This window comes from Aotus nancymaae, unplaced genomic scaffold (assembly GCF_030222135.1).
Source record: "Aotus nancymaae isolate 86718 unplaced genomic scaffold, 86718_ANA_hifiasm-v0.15.2.pri h1tg000019l, whole genome shotgun sequence".
Taxonomy (NCBI): Eukaryota; Metazoa; Chordata; class Mammalia; order Primates; family Aotidae; genus Aotus; species Aotus nancymaae.
Window position 1 is genome coordinate 546221 of NW_026988431.1, and position 13087 is coordinate 559307.

The 13087-nt window shown below is 38.4% G+C and overlaps 1 protein-coding gene and 1 pseudogene across 13 annotated transcripts in view; one reads left to right on the plus strand and one right to left on the minus strand.

Moving 5' to 3' along the window:
* Positions 1 to 13087, plus strand: part of CLASP2 (cytoplasmic linker associated protein 2) — a 239241-nt gene that overhangs the window by 11346 nt on the left and 214808 nt on the right. The gene's annotated exons all lie outside the window — the stretch shown is intronic.
* On the minus strand, positions 7247 to 8723 carry LOC110567298 (heterogeneous nuclear ribonucleoprotein A3-like; annotated as a pseudogene).

A 13087-nucleotide genomic window follows, 5' to 3' on the forward strand; every position in this document is an offset into this window, starting at 1 on the left:
CAAATTTATAGAATTTATAGATAGTAACAGAATAGAATGGTGATTACCAGGGCTTGGGGAATGCGGAAAAAGGAGAGATACTGGTCAAAGGGTACATGCTTTCTGTTATAAGATGAATAAGTTCTGGAAACCTAATGCACAGTATGGTGACTATAGTCAGTAATAATGTAGATTGTACTTGAAATTTATTAAGAGCATAGATGTCAAGTTCTTACCACAAAACAGTTGGGGAGGGAAACCCTTGTGATATCTTAGGTCTAGGATAATCCAGGGTAATTTTTTTCCCTCTCGAGATCCTTAAACTGCAGAGTCCCTTTTGCCAAGTGTGATACAATATTCAGAGGTTCTGGGATTGTGAATGCCTTTGGGAGGTGGTTATTCTGCCTTTAAGCGTTAATATATTTATTAAGTGTTTTTTAATGTTTCCCCCTCAGTCTCTCTCTGTTTTAAAAAAATTCTTGAGTTTTACTTGTGTAGAGTTTCCCATAGTCTGGGTCTTGCTGATTTCATTCATGTATTGATGTTTGACTGTTCCCTCTATTTTTCCTGTAAATTGGTAATTCAGTTGGATCTAAAACTTATTGAGTCCTTTTTTGGGGGGTGAGGGGGCAAGGCCATCTCCTTCCTAGAGGCACATGAGGTATGGAAGGCACATAAGGTCTAGGTCTCTGTGTGTATGTGTGTATGTGTGATGTTAGAGGCCTTAAATGTTTAGTGTTTAGATCTATTAATTCATTAGAGTTTGCAAAATGGTGATACTTGAATTGTTATTTTTTCATTTATTGGCTGGAATAGTTTTATAAAGAGAAACGTTCCCCATTGACAGTTACTTGGTTACCAAATGATTTATATAGTGGTTTATATAGAATGATAGGTATATTTCTACGATTCTTTTCATTTACCTACTAATTGTGAAAATAATGAGGTTTTTTTTTTTAGTATCCTTCAAATGTATTTTTGTTTTTATTTTCATGTTATGAGCTCATATATTTTAACATATCTGTTTCAAGACAATGCAGTTATTATTCTTTTTCATATTCAAACTGTCCTATCTTGACATGACCCTAGTAATCTTTGACTGCTTCTTTGCTGTCTGTCATCACAAGATGTTGTATTTCTGCTCCAGCCGTGGAATGAGCCACCTCTCCAAGAAGCTCTTGATCTTTCTTCATGGGAAGCAGTGCCTAGATACTGCAGTGTGGTGCTAGTGGTATTCCTTGTTCCTTGTTTGGTCGTTGCTTCTAGATTTCTTTCAATGGACAGAGTTAGATTTTATTTTATTTGCTTTATTTTTATTTTTTGAGACAGGGTCTCTCTGTCTTTGTTGCCTAGTCTGGAGTCCAGTGGCACAAACACAGCTCACTGCAGCCTTAACCTCCTGGGCTCAAGCAGTCCCACTTCAGCCTCCCAATATTAGACTATAGGCACACACCACCACGCCTGACTAATAAAACAAAATTTTTTTTTTGTCGAGGTTGGGTCTCCCTATGTTGCCCAGGCTGATCTTGATCTCCTGGGCTCAAGCAATCCTCCCATCTTGGCGTCCCAAAGTGCTGGGATTACAGGCATGAGCCATTACACCTAACCTAGATTTTATTTTAATTTGAAAGAAAAATATATCATGAGTTCATACTGATATTTCTGTTTTTTCTTTTTTTTCCTTTTCCTTTTTTTCTTTTAATACTGATATTTCTAATTCAGATTTAAGACTACAGTTTTTACTTCTATCTTGTAACTGTATCTTTTTTCTGTCAACAACAACAAGATTTATACAGACAGTTAACTCTCTTTTTTGGAGTTTTGTTTTAGTCTGTGTGATGTATCCCATTGACAAGATAGAGCCAAATTACTGTGTTTTAAAGTCGCTTGAAAATAGTCTTCTGTGTGGTTATGCCACTAATTGGATATATATTTAGATTCATTTATTTTCTTTCTAGTCTAGTTTCTTTCTCTATTCCTTGTATCTTGTTCTCACCATTAAAATTTTATTTTCCATCATGATGTCTGTGTGGTTTTTTGTTTTTTTGGGACAGGATCTCACTCTGTTGCTCAGGCTAGAGTGCGGTGGCGTCATCATGGCTCACTGCAGACTTGACATCCCAGGCTCAGGTGATCCTTCCATCTCAGCCTCCCCAGCAACTGGGACCACAGGTGCATGCCACCATGCCCGATTTTTTAGTTCTTATAGAGATGGGGTCTTGCCATGTTGTGCAGGCTGGTCTCAAACTCCTGGGCTCAAGCGATGCTCCCACCTTGACCTCTCAAAGTGCTGGGATTACAGGCATGAGCCATCGCACCCAACCATCATTGTTTTTTTTTTTATAAGCATTTATGTCTGTTTATATCTATTTAATTCCCCTTTTCTTTGATATACATACTTTTCACAACTTTGCTTTTTTCACTTAACAGTATATTGTGGAGATCATTGAATAGAAGGATTAGTGTAGTCTTCATTTTTATTTTTAAAGTGTCATAGTATCCTGTAGTATGGATATACCATGGTTTATTGAATCTGAACCATACTGATGAATGTTTGGATAGTTTTCAGTCTCTTGTAGTGAATAATTTTTGCACGTCTTTTCATAATTTTACTTGAATATCTTAGGGGATAGATTCCTAAGTATATTCTTAAGAGTACACATTTTTCCTGCTTATCTGAGATACTGCTTGGCTCATATGTGTGTAATTGAGTCTATTTTGGATTTTCAGGTTTTTTTTTAAACAGCTCTGTTGATATCTCATTCTATGTAATTCACTCATTCGAAGTGTACATTGATTTTTGTAGTAGCCACAGGTTTGTACAACCATCACCACATTTAAAAACATTTTCATCACCTCCAAAAGAACTCTGTACCCTTTATCCCACCCTCCATACCCACCCCAACCTCGTCCTAAGCTACCAGTGTTCTACTTCTTATCTTTATAGATTTGCCTATTGTAGACATTTCTTATAAATTGAACCATATAACATGTAGTCTCTTGTGACTACCTTCTTTGACTTATAGTTTTTTCAAGGTTAATCTATGTTATAGCATGTATGTATGGCTGAGTAAAATTCTATTGAATGCATATACCACATTTTGTTTATCTGTGCATCAGTTGATGGACATTTGGGCTGTTTCCACCTTTGACTATTATGAATAATGCTGCAATGAACATTGACATACAAGTATGTATGGCTATATCTGTTTGAGTTCACTTCCTTTGGGTATATACTTAAGAGTGGAATTCCTGGGCCATGTGGTAAATTTATGTTTAACTTTAGGAGGAACTGCCAAATTGTTTTCTACAATGGCTGTACCATTTTACATTCCCACCAGCAGCATATAAGGGTTCCAATCTCTCTATGTCCTTACCAACATTTGACATTTTCTGTTTTCCTAGTAGGTGTGAAGTAGTGTCTTATTGTGGTTTTAATTTGCATTTCTGTAATGACTAATAATGTTGAGCATCTTTTCATGTGCTTATACACCATTCATATATCTTGAGAAATGCCTATTCAAGTTCTTTGCCCATTTTTGTTTTTTAATAAGTTTTATTTTTTTTACAGCAGTTTTAGGTTCACAGTAAAAGTGAATGAAACAGATTTCTCGTGTATCCCCCTGCTTCTGCATTATGCACAGCCTCCTCTACTGTCAGCATCCCCTAACAGAGTTATACACTTGTTACAATTGATGAGCCTACATTCACACGTCGTTACCATTCAAGGCTCACAGTTTCATTAGGGTTCACTCTAAGTGTTGTACATCCTGTAGATTTTGATAAATGTATAATGGAATGTACCTACCATTATAGTATTATACAGAATAATTTTACTGCCCTAAAAATACTCTGTGCTCTGCCTAAAACTTCCTCTTTACCCCAGTTCCTGGCAATCACTGATGCTTTTACCATCTCCATAGTTTTGCCTTATCCAAATGTCATATAGTTGGACTCCAACTGTATGAAGCGTTTTCAGGCTGACTTCATTCACTTAGTAACATGCACTTAAAGTGCTTTCATGTCTTATTCATGCCTTGGTAGCTCATTTCCTTTTAGTGCTCAATACTATTCCATTGTTTGAATGTACCATGTATCTATCCATTCATCTACTGAAGGACATCTTGGTTGCTTCCAAGTTTTGACAGCTGAATAAAGTTGCTTTAAATATGAGTGTGGGCTGGGCATGGTGGCACATGCCTGTAATCTCAGCTCTTTGGGAGGCTAAGGCAGGTGGACCACTTGAGTCTAGGATTTCAGGACCAGCTTGGTCAACCTGGTGAAATCCGTCTCTACAAAAAACAAAACAAAAAAAGTGTGCAGGTGTTTTGTTGACATCAGTTTTCCACTCCTTTGGCTAAATACCAAGGAGCATGAATGATCACTGGATCATATGAGGAGAGTATATTTAGCTTTATAAGAAACTGCCAAAATAACTATACCATTTTGCATTCCCACCAGCAGTGAATGAGAGTTCCTCTCTCTCCCTGCCTTTGCCAGTGCTTAGTGTTGTTGGTGAATAGCAAATAGCTTATTTGCTATTTATATATCTTACATGTTTTTTGGTGAGGCACTGTTTGGATCTTTGCCCATTTTTTGAGGTTTTCTCTTTTTTAATTTTGAGATGGGGTCTCGCTCTGTCCCCAGACTGGAGAGCAATGGTGCGATCGTAGCTCACTGCAACCTCTGCCTCCCAGGTTCAAGCAATTTCCCTGCCTCAGCCTCCCAAGTAGCTGGGAATACAGGTGTGTGCCACCATGCCTGGCTAGTTTTTTGTATTTTAGTAGAGACGAGGTTTCACCATGTTGGCCAGAATGGTCTTGATCTCCTGACTTCGTGATCTGTCCGCTTCAGTCTTCCAAAGTGCTGGGATTACAGGTGGGAACCACTGCGCCCGGCCTGATTTTTTTGAGTTCTTTATTTTCTTATTGTTGAGTATTAACAGTTCTTTGTATATTTTGCATGACAGTCTTTTATCAGGTGTGTATTTTGCAAATATTTTCTCCCGTTTTATGGCTTGTTTTCCCATTCTCTAGACATCTTTAATAGAACAGAAGTTTTTAATTTTAATGAAATCCAGCTTAACAGTTATTTCTTTCATGGAACATGCCTTTGGTGTCATATCTAAAAAGACATTTCCACACCCAAGGTCAATTAGACTTTTTCTTATGTTATTTTCTAGGAGTTATATATTCTACATTTAGTTTTATGATCCTTTGAGTTAATTTTTGGGGAAGGATACAAGGTCTGTGTCTAGATTAATTTTTTGCATGGGGATCTCAGTTGTTGCAGTACCATTTGTTGAAAAGACTATCTTTTCTTCATATATTGTCTTTGCTTTTTTGTCAAAGATCATTTGATTGTATTCATGTGAGTGTATTTCTGGACTTTCTATTCTTTTCTCTTTGCTCTCTCTTTTTTTTGGAAACGGAGTGTTGCTCTGTCACCCAGGCTGGAGTGCAGTGACACAATCTTGGCTCACTGCAACCTCCACCTCTTGGGCTCAAATGATTCTCCTGCCCCAGTCTCCTGAGCAACTGGGACTACAGGTGCGCCACCACGCCCGGCTAATTTGTATTTTTAATAGAGATGAGGTTTCACTATATTGACCAGGCTAGTTTCGAATGTTTGCTCATTTTAAAAAATGGGTTATTTTTCCTTTTACTATTAAGTTGTAAAAGTACTTTATGTAATCTGGATACAAGTCCCTTATCAGATATATATTGTACAAATATTTTCTCCTGTTGGTTGTCTTTTCACTTTTTTCATGTTGTTTTCTTGAAGACTAGGTGTTATTAGTTTTGATAAACTCTGGTTCTTTTTTTGTTTGTTGTTAATGCTTTTTATGTCCTGTCTAAGAAACCATGGCCAAGGTCACAATGATTTACCCTATGTTTTCTTCTAATAACTATAGAGTTTTAGCTCTTACATTTAGGTTTATGATTCATTTTGAGTTAATTTCTATGTATGGTGTGAGGTAATGGTCCACATTCATCCAGTTGTCCTAGTACCACATGTTGAATGTTTACCCATTGAATGGTCTTGACACTCTTGTTGAAAATCAGTTGCCCATAAAATGTATGGGTTTATTTCTGGACTCTCAGTTCTATTTCATTAATTTATATTTCTCTCCTTGTGCCATTGTCACACTGTGTTGCTTTCAGAAGCTTTGTAGGCTGTATTGAAATTGGGAAATTTGAGTCTTCCAACTTTTTCTTTTTCGAGCTTGGGTTTTGACAATTCTGGGCCCCTTGAATTTTCTTATCAATTTTAGAATTGGCTTGTTAAATTATGTTTCTTTTCATGTTGTCTCTAAGAATTATTTGTGTACTCCAGGTTGTAAAGATTTTCTTCTGTGTTTTCTTCTAGTGGTTTTATAATTTGGTTTTATGTTTATGTCTCATACATTTTTTAGTTAATTTTTGTAAATGATGTGATGTATTGGATGAGTTTCTTTCTTTTTTTTTTTTTTTTTGCATATGGATATCCAATTGTAACATCACCATTCGTTGAAAAAGTGTATTTATTTCCTTCATTGAATTGCCTTTGCACAGTTGTTGGATATCGATTTACTATATATGTGTCTATTTTTGTACTCTGTCTTTTGTTTCATTGATCTATATATTTGTTCTTTTGAGACAGGGTATTACTCTGTCACTCAGTCTGGAGTGCAGTGGTACATTCAGAGCTCACTACAGCCTCAAACTTTTGGGCTCAAGTAATCCTCCTACTTCAACTTCTTAAGTTACTGGTATTAAATGCCTGTGTTACCATGACCAGCTACTTTAAAATTTTTTTGTAGAGACAAGGTCTCACTATATTACCCAGGCAGGTCTCCAGCAATCCTCTTGTCTCAGCCTCCAGAAGTACTGGGATTACAGGCATGTGCCTCTGTGCACAGCCCCCACCATTGTCTTGATTACTCTAAGTTTATATTAAGTCTTCAAATCAGATAATTACACTTTAACTTCATTTTTCTTATTCAATATTGATATGAGTATTCTAATTCATTTACCTTTCTAAATACATTTCAGGATCAGCTTGTCAATTTCTGCATTAAATTCTACTGGAATTTTGATTGGGATTACATTCACACTAGAACAATTTATGAGGTTTCAAATCTTTATAATATTAAGTCCTCCAATTCATGAACTTCGTATATATATATATATATATATATATATATAAATTTAACTAGCTCTTCTTCAATAACTTTTTTTTTTTTGAAAAGTTAAAAATTCCTTAATTTTTTATTCCTCGTACCACTACCACAATTTATAGGGCAATATACCTGATGTAATGAAAAGAAAAAGAAAAAGACAAAGCTACAACAGATAAAAGACCTCAGGAATGTACATCTAATTGACACTACATTGCATTAATCAATAGCTGCACTTTTTGCAAACTGTGGCTATGACAGTCCTGAACAAGAAGGGTTTCCTGTTTAAGCTGCAGTAACTTTTCTGACTATGGATCATTGCTCCTTCTGTGGCAGATTTTTACAGTTCCTCTAATGCATTTGGGATGACTGTCTCAAAGTAACCTGCAGCTTTCCTGACAACTCCTCGCTCGCTCTCCTGCTAAGAACTGTAGCCCTTTTCTGCTGCTTTTAGAACCTTCTGCTACCATATCCACCACTTCCACCACCAGATCCATAACCATCACCATAGGGACTGCCCAAGCTTCTTCCACCAAAACTGCCCCCTTTCATGGGTCCATAATTTGATTACTGTTGTCCACTATAATTTCCAAAATCATTATAGTTCCCACCACCACCATAGTTACCACTGCCAAAATTTCCTCCTTCATTGTAACCATCATATCCTTCACCACTGCCACAACATCCACCACCTTGGTTTCCATATCCTGGTCGACCACCACCATAGCCCCCTCTACTACTATAACCAGGACCACCGCCATAGTTGCCACCATCACCAAATCCATTATATCCACCATCACCTCCTCCATAACTACCTCTGCTGCCACCACCTCCACCACCATAGCCTCCTCTTCCACCAAAGTTTCCACCACGGCCAAAATTACCTCCACCACCTCCAAAGTTTCCTCCGCGACCCATAAAATTGCCAGATCCACCTCCACGACCTCTCTGTGATCCAGCAGACTGCATCTCTTGTTTAGAAAGGGCCTTTTTCACTTCACAATTATGCCCATTAATAGTATGGTATTTCTGAACAATAATTTTATCAACTGTCATGATCATCGAAAGTTACAAAAGCAAATCCTCTCTTTTTTCCACTCTGCCTGTCTTCCATAACTTCTATGGTTTCAATCTTGCCATACTTTTCAAAGTAGTCTCTCAAATTATACTCTTCCATATCTTCTTTAATACCACCAACAAAAATTTTCTTCACTGTTAGGTGGGCACCAGGCTTTACAGAATCCTCTCTAGAAACAGCTCTCTTTGGTTCCACTACACGCCCATCAACCTTGTATGGTCGAGCACACATTGCTGCATCCACCTCTTCAACACAAGAATAAGTCACAAAACCAAAGCCCCTGGAACGTTTGGTTTGGGGATCTCTCATTATCACACAATCTGTAAGTGTGCCCCATTTCTCAAAATGTTCTCTTAAACTATCATCTGTAGTTTCAAAGCTCAGACCACCAATAAACAGTTTTCTCAACTGCTCTAGTTCCTTTTGATCATGGCCCTCCTCCCCCCGGCAGTGACGGCGACAGCCGGAGTCAGGCTGGGGGCGACTGGGCGGCGGTTTTACCTCCATTTTGAGACCGGACTCCTTCAATAACTTTTATTAGCATTTTGTGATTTCAGTGTGTAGATCGTGGACTTGTTGGGATTATATCTAAGTATTTTGTGATAGTTGTTAGTGTTGTAAATGATATAGTATTTTGAAAATTCCCAATTGTTGAGTGCTGGTATGTAGGAACAATTTATTTGTTTATTTTTTTGAGATAGTCTCACTCTTGCCCAGGCTGGACTGCAATGGCATGATCTTGGCTCACTGCAACCTCTGCCTCCCAGGTTCAAGTGATTCTCCTGCCTCCACCTCCCAAGTAGCTGAGATTACAGGCACCTGCCACAACGCCCAACTAATTTTTATATTATTAGGAGAGATGGGTTTCACCATGTTGATCAGGCTGGTCTTGAACTCTTGACTTCAGGTGATCCGCCTGCCTTGGAATCCCAAGGTGCTGGGATTATAGGCGTGAGCCATTGTGCCCCGCCTTTTTTTTTTTTGAGATGGAATTTTGCTCTTGTCACCCAGGCTAGAGTGGAATGACATGATCTCAGCTCACTGCAGCCTCCACATCCCAGGTTCAAGTGATTCTTCTGCCTCAGCCTCCCAAGCAGCTGGAATTACAGGCAACCACCACCATGCCTGGCTAATTTTTATTTTTTGTATTTTTTAGTAGAGATGGAGTTTCATCATGTTGATCAGGCTGGTCTCGAACTCCTGACCTCAGGTGATCCACCTGCCTTGGCCTCCCAAGGTGCTGGGATTACAGATGTGAGCCATCCTGCTTGGCCCACAATTGATTTTTTTATAGTGACCTTTTATCTTATGACTTCACTAAACGCAGTAGAGCTAGTATTTGTTTTAGTGCGTCTGTTTTTACAGTGATTAAATATGTATATTGTTAAGGTTTTTTGTTTGTTTGAGACAGTGTCTTGCTCTGTTGCCAGGCTGGAGTGCAGTGGCACAATCTCAGCTCACTGCAACCTCTGCCTCCCAAATTCAAGCGATTCTCGTGTCTCAGCCTCCTGAGTAGCTGGGATGACAGGCATGTGCCACCACGCCCAGCTAATTTTTCTATTTGTAGTAGAGATGGGGTCTTGCCATGTTGGCCAGGCTTGTCTCAAACTTCTGACCTCAAGTGATCTTCCTGCCTGAGACTCCCAAATTGCTGGGATTATAGGCATGAGCCACTGTATCCAGCTTATTTTTAAGGTTTTAAATATTTATTTTAATTTCAGCTATTTACTGTTACTTCTTATTGTAGATCTAAGTTTTTGTCTGCTGTCAATGTATTTTTTTCCCTAAGGACTTTCCCTTAACATTTCTTGTGATACAGATCTCTTATAATGAATTCTATCGGATTTTGTTTGTTTGAAAAACTTTTTATTTCTCCTTTAGTTTTAAAAGATATTTTAACTAAGGATAGAATTCTGAAGTGACAGGATTTTTTTTTTTTTTTTTTTTTTGTAGTATGATAATCTGTGGTTTTGCTTTCCACGGTTTCACTTGCCTGTGGTCAGTTGTAGTCCCAAAACAGATAAGTACAATATGATATTTTAAGATAGACAAGACCACACTTACATAACTTTTGTTACAGTATATTGTTATGGTTATTATATTTTATTGTTGGTAATCTTTTACTGTGCCTAATTTATAAATTAAACTTTATCATAGGTATGTCTTTGTAGGAAAAATTATAATATATATAGGGCTCAGTACTGTCTATGGTTTCAGGTATCCCCTGGGGTCTTGGGATGTATTACATAAATGAATAAGGGGGACTACTGTACTGTAACAGTGTCATTCCATTGTCTCCTCACTCTCATACTTTTTGGCTGGAGGTCTCCTATACTTGTGTATTTAATGTCTTTTCTTTTTCTCATTGACTTTTAAGATTTTTCTTTCTCTTGGTTTTAACAGTTTGAATAGGATGTGTCTTGGTGTTTTTTGGAATTTTCTGTTTGGGGGTTATCTGAGACTCTTAGATGTATAGTTTGATGCCTTTCGTTATTTTCACCATATTCCTGGCCATTTTCTCTCCAAATATTTCTTCTACTTTGTTCTCTCTTCTAGAATTCCAATGATATATATGTTAGACAACTTGATATTATTTCACTGCTCTTGAATGCTTTGTCTCTCCCCTTCCCTTTTTGTTCCTCTGTGTATTTCAATTTGAGTAATTTGTATTGATGTACTTTCGGGTTCCCTGATTCTTTCCTTCTCTGTGTCAGATCTTTTGATGAACCTGTCAAAAGTATCTTAATCACTTGTACCTTGTTTTTAATGCATTTAAAAAAAATTATTATTTGCATTTGACTCTGCCTTAAAGTTTTTGTCTCTCTCTTGGAATTCCTTTTATTCGTGCATGTTGTTTGCTGTTCTAACTAGGACATTTAATACATTAATCATAGTTATTTAAATGCTCTGATAATTCTAGCTTTTAGATTATCTATGTATTTTGTTTTGCTCCATGGTTTTTTCTTGATCTTGGTGTTTTTCCACTTTTGCTTTTTTTATGTGTCTCATAATTCATAGTTGAAAATTGGACAGTGTTTAAGATGTTTAAGACTAAGTTAAATAGTACTTATACCTGGAAATGACATGCCTTTTTTTTTTTTGCTAAGCTTATATATAGTGTGGAGCTATGCAGTCAGTCTAGTCAGGAGTTGAGTTAGGTTTTGATGTTATGATTGCTGTAGTTACTTTAGTTCATATTTGCTTCACATTTTTTTGTTACCTGGTTAATTTTATGAAGAGTTTTCCTCAAGTTTCTACTCAACTCTGCACTTTAGATCTTCTGTATTTTCTGGGGCTTCATAGAGGATTCTTCTTTGTGTTCTTGTCCCTTCCCCACTGGTAGACTGCTATTGTTTATTTCATGCTTGCTGGTCTGGTTAGGGGAAACAGGGTCATTCTTTCTTTTTCTGGTCGAGCTTCAGTCTGAGGAGGCTTTTTGTCCTTGAGTCTTGGGGTGAGGCTTTTTTTTTTTTTTTTTAATTTTCTTTATTTTTTTATTTTTTTGAGACTTGAGTTTCGCTCTTGTTACCCAGGCTGGAGTGCAATGGCGCAATCTCGGCTCACTGCAAACTCCGCCTCCTGGGTTCAAGCAATTCTCCTACCTCAGCCCCCCAAGTAGCTGGGACTACAGGCTGCGCCACCATGCCCAGCTAAGTTTTGTATTTTTGGTGGAGACGGGGTGTCACCGTGTTGACCAGGATGGTCTCGATCTTCTGACCTCGTGATCCACCCGCCTCGGCCTCCCAAAGTGCTGGGATTGTAGATGTGAGCCACCGCGCCTGGCCCTTATTTTTTATTTTTTGAGACAGAGTCTCGCTTAGTCGCCAGGCGCCAGGCTGGAGTACAGTGGCACGATCCTGGCTCACTGCAACCTCCGCCTCCCGGGTTCAAGCAATTCTCCTGCCTGAGCCTCCTGAGCAGCTGGGACTACAGGTGCGCGCCACCATGCCCAGCTAATTTTTGTATTTTTAGTAGAGACGGGGTTTCACCATGTTGGCCAGGATGGTCTCGTTTTCTTGACCTTGTGATCTGCCCGCCTCCACCTCCCAGAGTGCTGGGATTATAGGCGTGAGCCACTGTGCCCTGCCGGGGTGAGGCTTTATGAAGACCGTGGCTTTCCCCAACTAGAGACCTTATTATATGGGCCCCAGGATGTTTTTCTGCTCCTTCTTCTGGGGTAGAAGGCTTTTTATCTTCTTCCTCTCCATAACAGCATTGAGTTTTACCTGTGCCTTAGTAGTAACAGTGTTTGATATTCTTCACTGAGGAGCTTCAAACTTTTATTTCTTAGCTTCAAACTTTTGTTTCTTACAGGACAAGGGTACTAGGAGCTTTTGTGCCTTTCCTGCACAGGCAGCTGTTTCCTTCCTCCAGGCTCGTACCACCAAGAGATACTTTATCCAATATTCTGCTCCGTCCTCAGTCTTAGAGTGTCTAGTGGAGGTTTGTGGAGAAAGAGCTTGCAAGTAGGTGTGAACTAGAGCTTGTTAAGTGCATATGCGTTCTCCTTGTGTCTGTGGCTAGTAGGGATTGTATTTTCATGCTAGCCCACACTCAGTCGTAAAGAGTTTTGTTAAGTATAACTGAGTACTTCTTACCCACTTATATCATGGGTTCATTTTCCTCCTGTCCTCTGTCACATGTGACCTACTGCTGTGTCCCATGATTTTGTTTAATTTCAGGTTGGTTGGTTATTCTTCAGCCTTAGCTTTCTGATGGATTCAAGAACAGTTATGATTTTGAAGACCCAGTGGGCTTTTTCTTGTTAGAGAGGGATGTTCTTTACAGTTTCTACATCACAGACAGAAGATGAAATAAGAGCCTCTTTAATTACAGAAGAGCCTCTGTAATTAAAGAGGCTCTTAATTTTT